Source organism: Vespula vulgaris, chromosome 12 (assembly GCF_905475345.1).
Source record: "Vespula vulgaris chromosome 12, iyVesVulg1.1, whole genome shotgun sequence".
NCBI classification, from domain to species: Eukaryota; Metazoa; Arthropoda; class Insecta; order Hymenoptera; family Vespidae; genus Vespula; species Vespula vulgaris.
Genome location: NC_066597.1, coordinates 3,510,001 through 3,527,597, shown reverse-complemented (window position 1 = coordinate 3,527,597; position 17,597 = coordinate 3,510,001). Strand labels below are relative to the sequence as shown.

General features: G+C 29.9%; 1 protein-coding gene across 7 annotated transcripts in view; it reads right to left on the bottom strand.

The window, feature by feature from the left end:
- Positions 1-17,597, bottom strand: part of LOC127068219 (inaD-like protein) — a 74,822-nt gene that overhangs the window by 43,675 nt on the left and 13,550 nt on the right. The window lies entirely within an intron of this gene.

The following is a 17,597-nucleotide window of genomic DNA, read 5'->3' as shown; positions in this document are numbered from 1 at the left end:
TTACCTTACGTCATTATTCAACGCGTATAATAATGGTGTACGGCAAGTGTAGAATAAGCCCCGAAAAAACGCAGAGTAAGGGTAGAATAAGCTTAGAGTCCTTATTACGAAAAGAAAATCTTTCGAGTTTTCGATCATTCAATTTCTTACATTATCGAGGATTTATACATTTTTTATCTTTCTTTTTTTTTTAAATAAACAAAATAATATTTGTTATTAAAATAATAATTTAGATAATTTCATTGCGTTATGTTTTTAGTTTTAATAAAGTTATATATTTAGATATTTCATTACAAGTCCTTATTACGAGAAAAGAAAGAAGAAAAAAAAACTAAAAGTCTGTTTTTTAATTATTAACAAAATGGATTCCGGTATTATTGCATTATTTAAATAAATAAAGAATAAAAAATACTTGAAAACGGTGTTTGTTTCAAATCTCTACGATATTTCGTTCCGAAAAATCAATCAAAAGAAAACATTCAATTATTTAAATTATTAACAAAATCGATTTTATTATAACAATATTACGACATTATTTAAATAAATAAAGAATAAAAAATGCTTGAAAACGGTGTTTGTTTCAAGTCTCTACGACTTTTCGTTCCGAAAAATCAATTAAAAGAAAAAATTCAATTTTTTAAATTATTAACAAAATCGATTTTATTATAACAATATCATTGCATTATTTAAATAAATAAAAAATAAAAAACCTTTGAAAACAGTGTTTGTTTCAAGTCTCTACGACTTTTCGTTCCGAAGATATAGCCTTCGAAAGATTTTCATTCATAATTTGTATAGAACAGCTGTTCGTAGTAATAGTAGTGGTAATGTAGTAAGGCCTCGTAAATTCTCGGAATTTATATAGGTCAGTGTGTCACCGAGTTAATTTGAATGAAATTATATAGGTCAGTGGGTCATCGTAAATGTCTTCTACTAATATGGGAATATCTCCGAAACTAAAAATCGTAGAGACTTGAATCAAACACCATTTTAAAGGACAAAATTTTCTCTATTTTTACAACATATTGTTAATAATTAATTAACAATTTGTTATAAACAATTTTTATAAACAAATTCTTATAAAGTAAAATCATGTTATTATGACGAAAAAGGAATTCAGATACCGTCCTATTAATAAAATTATATTAATTATTATAAACAAATTACTTTTTTTTATCGAAAAACCAACTTTTTTCAATATAATTAATAACAAAGTCTTTCATTTACACGGGACTATTTCCGAAACTAAGAGTCGTAGAAACTTCAATCAAATGCCATTATAAAGTATAAAATTTTCTTAATTTTTCCAACATATTGTTAATAACCAATTAATTATTTAACAATTAATGAATTTGTTATAAATAATTTTCATAAACAAATTCTTACGAAGTAAAATCATCTTATTTGAACAAAAAAGAAATTCCGATTTCAACTGGATTTATAAAATTACGTTAATTGATCAATAATTAATATAAAATAATTACTTTTTTATCAAACAGTTTCTTTCTGTACTATTAATTTCAAAATCTATTAATTTCAAAAATAAGCTTATCTTATAATTTATATATTTTTACATTTTACAATTACACCTTATTGTTATTATTATTATTATTATTATTATTATTATTATTATTATTATTATTATTATTATTATTATTATTATTATTATTATTATATAACGTTAGAGAGACACGAGTAATATAATTTTCTTTTTAGATAAAAAAAAAGAAAGAACAAGAAATTGGATAACATAGGATTAAACGAGACATGAGTGGAAATTTCTGGGACAAACGATGTATCGAAAATGACGTCGTGTCCGGTTCAATAGATTGAAATTTGCAAGCCTAACAAGGGTACATGTTCGGTATTTAGTGGCTCGACGCGGTTACGTTACCTAATTTTGTTGAAAGCGAATTTGGTATCCTCTGCTGACGCTAATGACACTGAACTCCGTTCTCTCTCTCTCTCTCTCTCTCTCTCACACACACACACACACACACAGGCACACACACGCACACAGAGAATATAGACATGTATGTATACATACATGTATACATTTACTCTCCCAAATCTATTCATTTCCTCGATTCAATAGAAAAGTCGTAGTCATCCAGAATGATATTGCACATGCGCACATACTATGTGTGTGTGTGTGTATATATATATATATATATATATATATATATATATATATATATATATATATAAACATACGTACTCGTGTCTATGCAAAAGAGAAAACAAAATTATCGGGAAAACGCGACCGCATTTCCGCTTGATCGTACAACGATTTTACTTTGTCATTCGAGCCATGAAATGAACGTAGAATCGCTTGTCTATACACACTCGTTTCTGCATATTTTCTACGACCAAACGATTCGACACGTTTTATTGCTTGTTAACCATACCACTATGATCTTTTTTCGAGGATTTATTCTATATTCTTTATTTATTTATTTATTTATTTATTTATTTATTTATTTATTTTTTCAATCGTTACGGCCAACGTACTGTATAGAATTCAAAATATTTTTCAGCTTTAATAAATTGCGAAGAAAAAACAAAAAAAAAGAGAGAGAGAGAGAGAGAGAGAGAGAAAAGAAAAAGACAATATGACATCTGTTGATTTTGTTGAAAAAGAAAATTAATTTCTTTTTTAAAAGAATTTATATCTCCACTATTCGAAATATACAGTCTTTTTTCTTTTTTTTCTTTTTTTTTTTACGAGAAAGAGAGAGATAGAGAGACATCATGGAACACGTTTAAAAAGTATAAAATTCAAAATATTGTTCTCTTTTCATTGATTAATTTTCTCGTTTCGTATTGAAAGAATTCTGAGATAAAAATCTATTATCTAGATATGTTTGTTAAAATTGTTTTCCCTATTGAAAAATTAGAAATTTTTTTCCCACTTTTTTTTTTATTTTTCTTAAAGAGAGAGAGAGAGAGAGAGAGAGAGAGAGAGAGAGAGAGAGAGAGAGAGAGAGAGATAAAAAAGAAAGAAATCATAGAACACGTTCAAAAAGCAATGGCAAGCCTCGAATGAGAAGTAGAAATCGAGTAAAGAGAAGATAGTAGTAAAAGGCAGCGTATAGTCAGCCACGTACTATATTACATACGTTCAACGTTCGGTAAATTTAATAATAGAAGTCTAGTTACACTCGTTGCACGCATTTCACTCTTTTCTCTCTTATCTGAAAGCAAGAAAGCAAAAGAGAGAGAGAGAGAGAGAGAGAGAAAGTGTCTCGACCTCGTCATGATTCATGCGAGTAAGAATGATGCAAGTTACGTTAAAATTACAATGATAAACTTTTGTCCGTGAGATAGCTAACGTCGACCTCGTTTTAATTCATAAATTCTTCTTTTTCATACACATTTTTCAAAGTAAAATTAAAAAAAAAAAAGAGAGAGAGAGAGAGAGAGAAAAAAAGGATAAATAAAAAAAGAAACAAGAGATAGAGAGAAAGAGAGAAAAAGAGAGGAAAGTGTAGCGTCATGTTTCATAATTCCGTATAAAGAGAAAAATATGAAAGAATATACTTTTTGAAGAGTAACGAAGATGACATAGAGAAATAGATGAATAGAGAAATACAGAAAGAGAGACAAAGAGAGAGAGAGAGAGAACGTGTGTGTGTGTGTGTGTGTGTGTTAAAAAACAGAGTGTGTGTAAAAAAAATAGTGAAGTGAGAAAAGCATTTGTGAAAAGGCACGCACGTACATTTACATCATCGGATGATGAGAGAAAGAGAGAGAAAATGGTTTGTCGTCATGAAATAATAAAAGCCAACCCTTTTGAAAAGCCCATTCAGTATCGCAAAACAGGACAAAGGGACGGACTATTCGTACTTTCTTCAATCCTTCCAAGAACCCACTAAATTATGAATGAGACGAATATTGCAAGCTAAAACTTCCTCTTTCCTTCTCTTCCTGTCTCTCTCTCTCTTTCTCTCTCTGTCTCTCTTTTTCTTTCTCTCTTTTAGTTTGGGATTACTTCTAGGGTTTTACCTTAGGCACGTTTCAACGCATATGTTATACCTCACGTAAGGTACGAAAATCGAAGAGAACCCACAAAATTCAAATTCAAACTCGTCGGAACTCATACCCACAGTGAATTTAGATCCCAAGCCTGGATTATAAAGTCTACTCGTAGGATAGAGTGAGAATAAGAGAACGAGAGAGAGAGAAAAAGAGAGAAAGAGAGATAGCGAATGAAGAGGAAAGAGAGTGCTATGTTGTTTATTATCGTTAAGATTTTATCGGTAGATCCTTAATGGCTGACTTTCTCAGAAACAATGCTTTTCTTCGTTACTTAAACGACCTCTGTTCGTTCTTATATTATTTCTTACGAGTTACGTACCGAGTTTTCCATGTAGAGTTAGAAGAGAGAATGAGATGAGAAGATAGAATTATAATTAACAGTAAAGTCTGATTACAGACTTATACTTTCTACTTTCGTTCTTTAACGTGATTTTTTTTTTTTTTTTATGAAGAAAATTGTAAGAAAAAAGGAAGAAAAAATAGTATATCGTTTGTTAATTGAACAGTGTAACAATTAAATTTATACGCGTTCTCTTCTTTTTTTTTTTTTTTTTGGATAAAAATTTCAAGGAAGAAAGACATTATAATAAATTATTAAGTCGATATTAAAAGGTCTTAACTTTTTTTTCTCTCTTTGCTCTTTCTAACGTATGATTTATTTTTGTAAGAATTTTATGAGAATGAAAGATTCTATAACTACCAGCTATTATCGTGAACATTTTTATTTATTTATTTATTTATATATATATTTTTTTTTCATGAAATTCTATGCAAATTATTCATGCAGATACGTTACAGCGCATATTAATCTATATGAAAAATGAATAATATGCGATAATTTTCTCAAACCGTATGCAAATAATTTTCGGAGAAAAACATTATAACAAGTTATCATCAATAATTCTGATAAAATTTCATGTAATATTAAATGATGGGCGCATACGTTAGATCGAGCATTAATCAACATGAAACATTAATATATTGTAATTTTCCAAGCATATGCATTTAAGTGTTTAACAAATGTATCATCCAACCATAAACGTACTTTGACGACTACTGTCATAAATTTTCTCGATATTACTATACGGAATACAAAGTATGTATGTATACGTATATGAATATGTATTTACTATTTACATAGTTATGTAGAAATGTAGCAGGTGTGAAAGTAATAAATCATAATTGTTCGTTCATAATCGACCTTTAAAAAATCCATAATATATATATATATATATATATATATATATATATATATATTATGCGTACGTACGTACGTATATATGTATATATATGTGTATGTATGTATATATGTACCAACACTCACTCGCGTAATTGATTAACGGCCATGTTGAACGGCTCGTTTAAATACCGCTAAGTAAGCGAACCTGATAGAAGTTCGATGACGCATCGATGCGGGCACCGACAACGATCGATCGATTCTGTTTCGTACAGTTTGTAATGGAAACGAGAAGCAGACCCTATAAATCTTGTCTTTAATAAACCGAACATCGTTGCCTTTGATCTCTATCTTCTCGACGTTTTAACGAGATTACGTTCGTGCTTGAAATTGAAGATAAAGAAACCGATATTTTTCTTTACGTTTCTTGACACAGTTAAAAATCTCATTTAAGAAAATAAAAAAAAAAAAAAAAAAAGAATCATGAAATATCTTTCCTTCTTTAAACAGATTAAAATTTGGGAGCACAGTTTTTTCTTTTTACTTAGAATCATTTATCTATTAAAGATTCAATCTCAAGATATTAGATCTTAATCCAAAGATTCTAAATATTTAGTTTTTAAAGATTAATTTGATCTAATAAAGATTCTAAATAATCTTTGAAAAGAGAACAATTTTCAAAGGATGAAAATGTATTATATAATGTAAATAAAGATATTATTATGTTATACAGTATTCGACTTTTCTTCGAAGATATTTTCACGAATATAGTCATAAATATTTAAAAAAAACAATATATATATATTTTTCACTTCGATTAACTATTTTATATATATATATATATATATATATATATATATATATATATATATATACAGAAAGAGAGAAAAAGAGAAAGAGATCACAATAAATATTTTCCTTAAATTTGTTTGATTTTATTAAAAAAAAAGTCCATACAAATGAAAGAAAATAATAGGTAGATCTTTTCAATCGAAAAGAGAATAAATCGATAATTTTAAAAATATTGAGAAAATGCATTTGGGTAAAAATTGTTTTAAACGAATAAACATCGATGGTTCGATATTCCTTTATCGAAAGGAAGAAAAATAACGTTTAAAAAAGAAAACGAAGAAGAAAAAGAAAGAGATAGATATACTTTAAGAAAGGTTCGTTCGATATTTTGGACGAGGGAACGTTATCCATCATTGCTAGTGACGGTTCGAGCTCAACGACGCGTCATCGCTTTTATATCCAAGAAAACGATAAAACGTTAGAACGAAACGGCATACACATCTTTTCTCGACTCTATCGAGAACATTTTCTTCGCCTCAAGGAGCGAAAGGGGAGTTCCCTTTCCCTTCTTTTCTATTTTGCGATAAGGTCCTGAACATATTTTTCTGTTCGCTTATCATCAAATTTATCTGCTAGGAAAATTCTTTATCTTTCAATACTGTCTCTCTCTCTCTCTCTCTCTCTCTCTATGTATTCGAATCATTCAAAAAATGATGAAATTTTTATTAATAATAATAATAATTATTATTACAATAAAAACAATAAATAGTGATAGATAAATAAATAAATAAATATATATATAGTGTGTATAAAATATAAATATATGTATATTAAATATATATATATATTTTTTTATAATAGTTTCAAGTATTATAAACTATATGATTAATTAAATTGTTTCCTTGTACTAAATGAAATCCCTTCTTTTTATTAAATCCATTTTCGTAACATTAAAAGCATATGTAACATTAAAAAAGAAAAAAAGAAAAAGAAAAAAAAAAGAAAGAAAGGAAGAAGTTCTAAGTATACTTTTGGCCATAGAAATTTTACTACGATTGAAAGAAAAATAATAAAAGTAAATAAAAGTAAATTCTCGTAACATGTAAATGGATAATATCTCATCTAAAAATTTTCCACTACGTTTATGCGCTTTCCGAGAATTAAGATTACCTATTCCTCTCGTGTGCACACGCGAGTTTATGGCTTTGGCTGATTACTCATTGATAATACTACTTACATAGAGAGAGAAAGAGAGAAAGAGATTAAGCTTGCAAATAAGTTCGATAACGTTTCAATATCTTTCACCATGCGTTAAATTTGAGCAAACCTGCTAAAGGATTCGTAGTTTGCATGGAATGTATTCCTCTATACAGATTTAAAAGGATCCTTCATAAAAAGATAAAAAAAATAGAGAGAAAAAAAGAAAGAGAGAGAGAGAGATTGACAAACAACCAAAAAAAAAAAAAAATAGAATGTATTTTATACAGAATGATCCAACATTTATGTTCTATGAAGATAACAGTTTCCTCTTTTTTTTTTTTTCTTCGAGAAAATTTCATAGTCAAAATGTTAGTTTATCTAAGCTTGTGAATGAAATAAAAGTCGATTGCTTGTCATACATCCACATACAATCAACTAACACAAACGCACACACACACATACACATCACACATTCATTCATTCATCCATCCATCTCAATTTTTCTCCGTCTCTTTTTAGATTTATTTTTCGTCGTTCACTCCCTCCCTCCCTCTCCCTCTCTCTCTCTCTTTCTTTCTTTTTTTCTCGTTCTTTCTCTCATTCTTTCTCGTTCTTTCTCTCATTCTTTCTCGTTCTCTCTTTCTACTTTTATCTAGTAACATTTGTATGTTAGCTTAGGGACACGTTCAATCTGACTAAATGAAGTCACGACCACGATAAAGTCTAGTCGACTTTTCACAGATGACGCTTCGTACCGGAAAGGTACTACTACTGTCGCGGCCCACTTCGTCACACGATTGCCATGCGAACTGGAAATATCGAGCACGAGAGTATTCGCAACACACTAGAGTGTTCAATCTCTTCTTTTCTTATTATAAATGATATATATATATATATATATTTTACGTAGACATTTTATGTAGAAAAAAAAATTTATTCTACTTTACGTGGATATGGGAGTGCCCGTTTGCGCATTTTTATTGTTTGTATACTTTGTGTTTTATACTTTTTTGTATACATGAGTGTTTACACTTTTTCGTCGAACATTAAAAATTCATTGCTAACCTTGGTACAACCTATTTGAACTTGGGAACTTCTTCGTAACTCGCCCTATGAATATTTACATCCAATATCTCGAGATTAATTTTTCGAGACGATTACTTTGCATATATATACATATACAATGTTGTTCGAAGTTGTTCTTCTTCTTCTTCTTTTCTTGTCTCTCTTTCCCCCTTTTTTTCTTTATTCATCGACCGGAGGAAATAAAAAGGGAGAGTTTCCAAGTCGATATTGTAAGAAAAATTGGCAGAAGGAAAGAAAAAGAAAAAACAATTAAATAAAGAATACAAAATAATAAAAATAATATTAATAATGATTGACAATCACACTTTTTTCGTTGTCGTCTAGTATAGACAATTCGTAACAATCGAGATCTATCCGCGGTATATAATGTTCTTTTCTTTTACACAACGTATGTGTTGTCATTTGAAGATTATATATATACACACATACACATACAAATGTGTATGTATATACGTACATTGACGACATGAACTGTTACGACTGTATCCAAGCTGTGTCGAGTTCGAATCAATAACGAATCTCTCTCTCTCTCTCTCTCTCTCTCTCTCTCTCTCTCTGTCTTTCTCCCTCTTTCTCTCCCCATTCCTAACCAACCCTCTTTCTTTCTTCTTCTGCTTTTTTCCTGTCTCTCGGTCACGGAAAAGAAATAAGTGAAAAAAGAAACATGTGTCCTATTGGCTCGTAAAAATCCGATTGTAAATAAGCCAACATTGTTGTAGATACATGGACGGAAAGATAATCTATATTGTATTTCAATGATTCTCTCTCTCTCTCTCTCTCTCTCTCTCTCTCTCTCTTTCTCTCTCTCTTTTCTTTCGTTTTCTTTCCACCGAACAAAATCAATTTTCGTTTAATCCTTCATCTGGTACCATTCTATTCGTCCTTCAATCTTCGTAAAAAGAGTGTTGAAGTTGACCTATTAAAAGATTTCTTTCTTTACCGAGAATGTACAAATATTTTAGTACAAGATAAATGAATTTGGTGTGTGGGTGTATGTGAGTCTCTCTCTTTCTCTTTCTCTTTCCATATATGTGCGCGTGCGCGTCTGTGTGTACACGTTTGAGATATTACTTCGTGCCCGACTTACAATAGGTCACTATCACTGAAATCTTTATACTTTTAATTAAATGAATATTTGTAATTATTTCCTATTAAACATTTATCTATAATTAATTATTATCTATAATCTAATATTAATATTTCAATAAGAAATAAATTAATTGAATTTTTCTTCCTGTTTGATCTACAATAAGCGATTACTAATTACACTATTACTATTCTCATGTTTACATTATAAGATCTCTTGTTAATCAATATTTTAATAAGAAATAGATAAATTTAATCTTCCTTTCTATCTGACCTATAACAAGGCACTACTACTCTCTTATACTATTTATTATTCTTATATTTATATTGAGATTTCTTGTTTTATTAAGAATATTTTAGTAGCAAATAAATGAGTTGAATATTTCTTTCCGGCTAACCTATAAAAGACAATTACTATTACCACTTATTTTATACCCTTTCTCTTTTTATTATTCTAAAATTTATATTAAAAAAAAAAAAAAAAAAAAAATGTCTTTATTTATCAGGAATATGAGAATAGTTTAATAGAAAATAAATCAATGGAATGCTTCTTTCTATCTGACATATAAAAAACAATTGCTATTAACATTTATTTTATACTCCTTTTCTTTTGATTATTTTTTGAATATTTATATTTAAAAGAAATGTCTTTGTTTATCGAGAATATAAGAATATTTTAATAGAAAATAAATCAATGGAATGCTTCTTTCTATCTGACATGTAATAAACAATTGTTATTATCATTTATTATATATCATTTCTTTTTTTTTTTATTCTACACATATTTAAATAATAAGAAAATTTTGAAAATATAATAAATGAATTCGTTGTATTTCTTCATAACTGAATACTTATTTTTAATTAATATTCCTTCCAATGTATCTACTATAAAATAACTTTTTGATACTTAGTAACGAAAAGAAAGATGAATAAAGAAAAAGAAAAGAGAGAGAGAGAGAGAGAGAGAGAGAGAGAAATATATAATAAATCAGGATCTTCGTAAAAGCCTCTACTAAATTCTTGCAATTTCGTTTATGCTTAATTCATCTGATAAAATTGCTACATATCGCATAAGTTATTTAATTTCTCCCTATATTGCGTTAGTCCCCTTGACTAGAAGCGAATCTCCCAACGGTATACAACTTTTACATTTGCTCCAATTTATACAGCTCTTTCGAGAGCGGGGAAAAGAGAGAAAGAGAGAGAGAGAAAGAGAGAGAGAGAGAGAAGTATAGAAAGGGAGGAAAAATAAAAAAATAAAAAAATAAAGAGAGAGAGAGAATATAAGGGAAAACGGACGAGAAGTTCGACGTCGAATATCATGAATGCATTCAATATATATATATATATATATATATATATATATATATATATATATATATATATGTGCACACGTATGTGTACAAGCCGCAAAAACGTTTAACTCGTGTGCACAGCTCGTTAAAAATAATTCGAACGAACGTTAACGTACGTATGGAATTCCAGAGTGTGTTTTCATGTTTTCAACCCACCAACGCACGACGTCATTTCCTGATAATATCTTCGATTTCTGTGAATTCTAGCGTTTTTATCTCTTTCTCATTCTTTTTTTTTTTTTTTCATTTGGTCTGGTTCGTTTGAGAATAACAAAAAATTTATTTCAAAGAATAAAAAAAAAAAAAAAAAAAATAATAATAATAATAATAATAATAATAATAATAATAAAAGAATAAGAAAAATAATCGTAAAATTTCAATATATCTTTTTATTTCTATACGTTGGAAAAATTTATTTGTTATTGGGAGAAAGAAAAAAATAAAAAACGAAAAGAAAATCTACCATTATCGTACTGCCAAGAATTTTGCAATTATTGTAAATTTATTATAAAGAGTAGACAAACGATATACGATATACGACGATACGAGAGATGGGATAAGCGGCCCTTTTTTTCTTTTTCCCCATGGCTCGTATAACTCTTTAATGTTACCCCCATGAAGAAACCGCAACCGCTCGAATAGTTTTCCTTTCCGGCCATTTTCCCCATTATGCTTTCGGATAAATCCCCTCGTCGAACGAGATATCGTTCTTACGCAAGTTTTTCACCAGTATCTGGTTAACGACAATAACGCGATCAATTTTTAAATATTTCGTATAAAGATAAAATGGAACGTTTGAACCTTGAATACAAAGTTTCGTAGAATAAAGGATTTCAAAATTGTTATATAAAAAAAAGAAAGAAAAGAAAGGAAAGAAAGGAAAAGAAAAAAATTTCAAGAAAAAAGATAAAAAATGTTATACATACGTCAAACGTTTTTCATTCAATTAAATTTAATAATTTCATCTTTAATTGCACTTGTTTCTTTTATCGTTTTATTCATTCATTCATTCATTCATTCATTCATTCATTCGTGTATTTATTATTATTTTTGTCTTAAATAGAAATGAATATATTAACATGGAAAAATTTATTCGAGAAGAAAAATAAGAAATATGAAACAAAATTAATTTGTTATTATAATTACGACAATAATACGAATTTTTAACTGGCCTTCGTTCTTCTTTTTTATTACCCAATAAAATGAATGAAACATTTCAACCATAAAAGAAACATTACTCTAATTATCCAATTTCTCTAAAAGTCCATAACCGTTATCGTTATTTGATAGTACAACCACACATTAAATAAATGTATCTCTAATTATATCATTCATATCGAATCCATTACATTTTCAAGATATTCAATAAAACAACGTAATATTCAGTTACTTTTAACATTATCAAAATATTTGTATCTTTTTACAGAGAGAGAGAGAGAAAGAGAAACAAAAAAAAAAGAAAAGAAAAGAAAGAAAGAAACAAAAACGCACATAATCAGTTATTTTTCCAAAAAAATATCTAACGACGAACATCCTTACGAAAATAAAAAAGGAACAATAGGGAAAGAAAAATAAATAAATAAGTAAATAAACAACAAATAAAAAGTTATGATGATAAAAAAAAAAAAGAAGATATTCTTTGATCTCATTCTCTTTCATGTTTTCAGAAAAACAAACAGATATCAAGAGAGATCACCAAAGAGAAAGAAAGAAAGAAAGAAAGAAAGAAAGAAAGAGAGAGAAAGAGATTCAGAAAGAAAAAATAAGAAAAAGAGAAAAAAAACAAAAAGAAAGAAAGAAAGACATACATTTCCTCAGAGAATATAGTCGTATGAAGAAAATTCTTTCGAAAGAAGAAGAAGAACAAAATCGAATAACGAGTTCTACTATTTCTCTCCTCAGCACGTTGAAACACTGGCCATGAGAGTTAATTTTCTTTCTCTCTGTCTCTCTTTTTCTCTCAATCTTATAAGTAGAAAGAGAAAGAAGAGATAGAGCGTAAACGAAAGGAAAAGAAAACTTTTTAGATCGACTTCTTCGAAAGTTGTCAAACTTACTTCAGAAAGAAAGAGAGAGTGAGACACACATACACGCACACACACACACATCAAAAGAGAGAGAGAGAGAGAGAGAGAGAGAAATAAAGAGAGAGGTACTTGCGAAAGTAATTAATTTTGATATAAATCGTTAAAAATAATCTAACGTATCGATGTTGTATAGGAAGGAAAACGGAAATAAGATGAGGATGAAACTAGATGGAATTGAAGAGGAGAAGGAGAAGATGGCAAAAGGAGGAGGATAAGAAGGATGAGGATGAGTTCAGGATACAGGAAGGAAGTTTGAAAAGACTCGTGGGTACGATTAAATGCATCCTCGAGCACGTCCGTTCCTCGTTATGGTGTTATTAATAACACGTCGTGCGAACGATCCATACTACCAGAGGAAAAGGATATTTTGATTAGGCTATCCAGCACTAGAGAAAGTTTACGGACAAGGGTCGATAAATTCACAACGATGCATATCACACCGATAGAAACTCGAGAAGGAAAGAGAGGGAGAGAGAGAGAGAGAGAGAGAGAGAGAGAGAGATGAGAAAATTGATTTGCCTTGGCAAATCGTCGCACTGCGTGTATACTCCCTCTCTCTTCTCTTCTCTTCTCTTCTCTCTCTATTTTCATACGATGAGTACTTTCTATCTCTCTTCTTCTTCAAAATTCGTAATATCGTTTTTGTAATTTCTCTCGACGAAAACTTCGAATTTCTAAACTTATTCAAATTCTATAGAAATCATTCATTGATTTTATGTTGATTTTTGTTTCTTATTGCTTTGTTCATTCTTTTTTTTTTTTTTCTTTTTATTTCCTTTTTTATTTGGTTTTTACAGATCAAAGAGAAAGTGAATACAATTTAGCGATGGTGCGTTTGCTAATTAATTGTTATTTGCTATTGAGAAATTGATTTGGTTCGTTTAATATGGTAGAGTTATAACGGTAATAATTATACTTAATTGTATTAATAAAATTTATATTGGAAATTTTACTGTAAGCTTCATATTAAATAATCTTCTTTTTCCTTTTTTTTTTCAAATCGGAATGACATAATTTTATGAAACAAAAAAGAAAAAAGAACATATATATATATATCTATTTCTTTTCAATGAAAAAATATCCTTTAGAGAAATGTATCAACGATCAAAAATATCGTTGCTGACGTACATTGCATATCTACATACACATTTACAATATACCCAACCATGTACATACATATATGTAAATCGATTGAATATTCTCCCTCAGAAAATTGCACTCGATTTGAACGGTCTATCTTATCTCATTCGTTCAAAACGACGACTTCGTCCATATTCCTCGAGAAACATTAAAGTAAAGTGGTCCTCTTTCGGATTCTAGTTCCATGCTTTTTCAACTTTTACGAAGAGAACGCATCTGTTCCGTTGAAAAATCTACGAGACAATTCGTTGCTTTTCTCTCTTTCTCTTTGTCTCTTTTTGTATATCTTTCTTTCTCTACCTCGTACTCTAATTTTCTCCATGCTCTTTCATTTACACCCGTAAAAATCCTTTTACTCGGAATAGCAAGAACAGACGAGGAAAAAAAGGAAAGAAAAAAGAAAAAAAGCATTTTGTTTGACGATACATCGATTGTTTCGTTTAGTTTTCTCTTTTCTGGCATTCCTTTTCTTCGAAACGAAAGAGAGCACTCGAATTTCTGCTTAAATCGTAGCACAATTTCGGTTCAATATCGAACTAGAACTCGAACTCGAACTCAAACCAGGTCAGCTGTAGTAATTTAAGGGGTTTACATACACAAAAGGATATTAGCGTGCAATCAAGAGGATTTATCAGATGACAGCTTAAATTTCACGGACACTTCTACTTGGCCGAAACTACGTCAACGATCTTAAATCACTTGTTCGGATTCTTCATTTCTACTGAAAATATATTGCGTTTATAGCTAGTCCACAACAACAGAAAAAATAACGAAATATAATACTAAGCCGTCTGTAAAATTTGTATCTTTCGATCTTTCGATAAGTCGCGATATCTAAATGTATTATTAAATAAAGCAAAAATAAAAATAAAAATAAATAAATAAATAAATGTGTAAAGGAGTTATAACGAATATTTCATGTATCAATATCTGCACAAAACTAATATTTTTGTAGTATCGTTATACACGTAGATATTGACATGTATATATATTTACAGATACAAACTCATATGTAAACTGAGAAACACGAAATAAACCTTTCGAATAAGCCAATGATAATAAAAATAAAAATAAAAATAAAAATAAAAATAAAAATAAATAATAATCATGAAAGAAAGAAACAAAATGAAAACTTTGTTTATGTAGAGGATTATAAAATTGTTAAAGAGAGAGAAAGAGAGAGAGAGAGAGAGAGATAAAAAAGAGAGATAAAGAAAGAGAGAAAGAGAATAAGGAATACATTTTCATTTATTTTCTTATACTCACTAGGGATTTTTCTTATTTATTTTTTATCCTTTTCCTCTTTCTCTTTTACTTGTCAAGAAAAACATGACAAAGCTTTTTCTTCCTCTCCTTTTACTCGGAAGATACACAGTTCCCTAACGAGAGTACTGTGCTCGCAGCTACGATTATGATTTAATAGTAGCCTCTTTTCATTGTGTTCGTTGCGTTATTCTCGCAATCATAAATTATGTTTTCCAAGGTAAATATAAGTTGTCGAGAGAAAAATGTTATCGTACATACGTGTCTACTGCGTTGGATATTCAAGCATAAAAAAGAAAAGAAAAGTATCAAACAAAAATAAAATGGAAAAGAAGAAGAAATAAATAAATAAATAAATAAATAAATAAAATATTGCATGTATAGAAGGAAAAGAACTGGATAAAAAAGTATCAATCGAGAAATTGGATCAAAGTGGTTATGTAAAATATTTGATATAGCCGAAAGGAATTTCTGAAGACGTTTGCGAAATTCTCGAGAGAGAAAGAAAGAAAGAAAGAAAGAAAGAAAGAAAGAAAGAAAGAAAGAAAAGAGAGGAAGAAGAAGAAGAAGAAGAAGAAGAGAAAAAAAAGAATAATTAAATACAAAAAAAAAAAAAGAATGTAGAAGAAATTTGGAACACGCGAGTATTCGTGCTCGTTCGTCGTTTCATTAGTATTAACAAAAGGAAAATGCTTGGAAATATCAACGGTAGCGATAATTAACATGGAAACGAGCTTGATAAAGCCTAAAATGTAAAACTTAGTAGTTACCTATCTAGGGAAAACATTATACAGAAATTCGAGGTGTGTAGTGGTGGGGTTGTAGAGTCTGTGGACTGGAAGGGGAGGAAGGGGAGGGTAGAGGAGGGGGTGGTCGGATGGATGTAGGAGGTAAAAATCTTTGAAAGCATAACGTTACAATTCTAAGCGTTCTACTTTTAACCCGAAATGAAATTCTTAGAGTAGACCAAAAATCAGATTTACATACATTTCTCTTTTCGAGAATAAAAGGAAGAAAATTTTATGAGTTAGATTCTCTCTCTCTCTCTCTCTCTCTCTCTCTCTCTCTCTCTCTCTCTCTCTTTCTTTATGTGTATACACATGTACGTACGTATGTATGTATGTATCTCTGTAAAAGAAAGAAAGAAAGAGAGAGAGAGAGAGAGAGAGAAAGAAATAAAAAAAGAAAGAGAAGAAGTAAAAACCATTGTTCTTTCAAGGACGACCCAATAGAACAGTTTCCAACGTTTTGCTTAAGGGCAAAGTCTGAGAAACGAAGATTTGAATTTCCATGACAGAGAAAAAGTTCGAAGATATCTATGCTCAGTGAATAGGCACAGGTGCTGAACAACTGAAAGAGGAAAAGAAAGAAAAAACGATAAAAGGAAACAAGGAGAGAAACAGATAGATAGATAGATATATAGATAGATAGATAGATAGATAAATAGAAAGAGAGGGTGAGAGAGAGTAAGGAATAGGGCCTAGGGTGAGACACGAGACTGGCACAGCATGGACAAGTGGATATGGAATGGGTGTTCTCTCTCTCTTTCTTTCTATGTATTTGTGTGTGTGTGAAAGAAAGAGAGAGAGAGAGAGAGAGAGAGAGAGAGAGAGAGAGAGAGAGAGAGGGTGAGTGAAAGAAGTGGGGATAGCTGATGTTGGAAACGGAGAAGCGAAGTTGCTCGTATGGTTGCCCTGGTGAGAGGCGTGGTGTATATCGATCTCAGACTTGTGGGGGCAAGGAAAATTATATTTGCAATGTTAGACCGAAGAGGTACGAGCTTGTGTACGGGATAAAAGAGAGAGAGAGAGAGAGAGAGAGAGAGAAGAGGGAGAGACTACTCCTAGTTCTCTTTTATCGCTTTTACCTCTTTTACCTCCCTCCCTCCCTCCCAGCTTCCATCTTCCTACTCCTTCTTCTCTTACTCCTTCATCAGAATCTCCAAAATGCCACGAAAAGGCTATACGGAAAGCGATGGTGTGCTTCTAGAAACAAATCGTCCTGTCTCGTTAGAATTGCGAATGTTTGGGCTTGCTATAAGGATATAAATTAGAGATAGAGATAGAAATAGAAATAGAGAGAAGAGAAAGAGAGAGAGAGAGAGAGAGAGTGTGTGTGTAAGAGAGAAAGATAGAGATTGAGATTGAGTGTGTGAGAGAAAGAGAAAGATAGAGATTGAACGTGTGTGTTCGTATATGAGATAGAGATTGAAATGTATATGTATATAAGAGAGATATTGTGTGTGTGTGTGTGTGTTATATATCGAGAAAATCGATCTAAAGTAACTTCTAAAATATTATTTCTCTTACTTTACAGTTATTTCTTTTTCTCTTTTTCTTTTGTTTCATTTATTATTTTCTTTTTCTCTCTTTT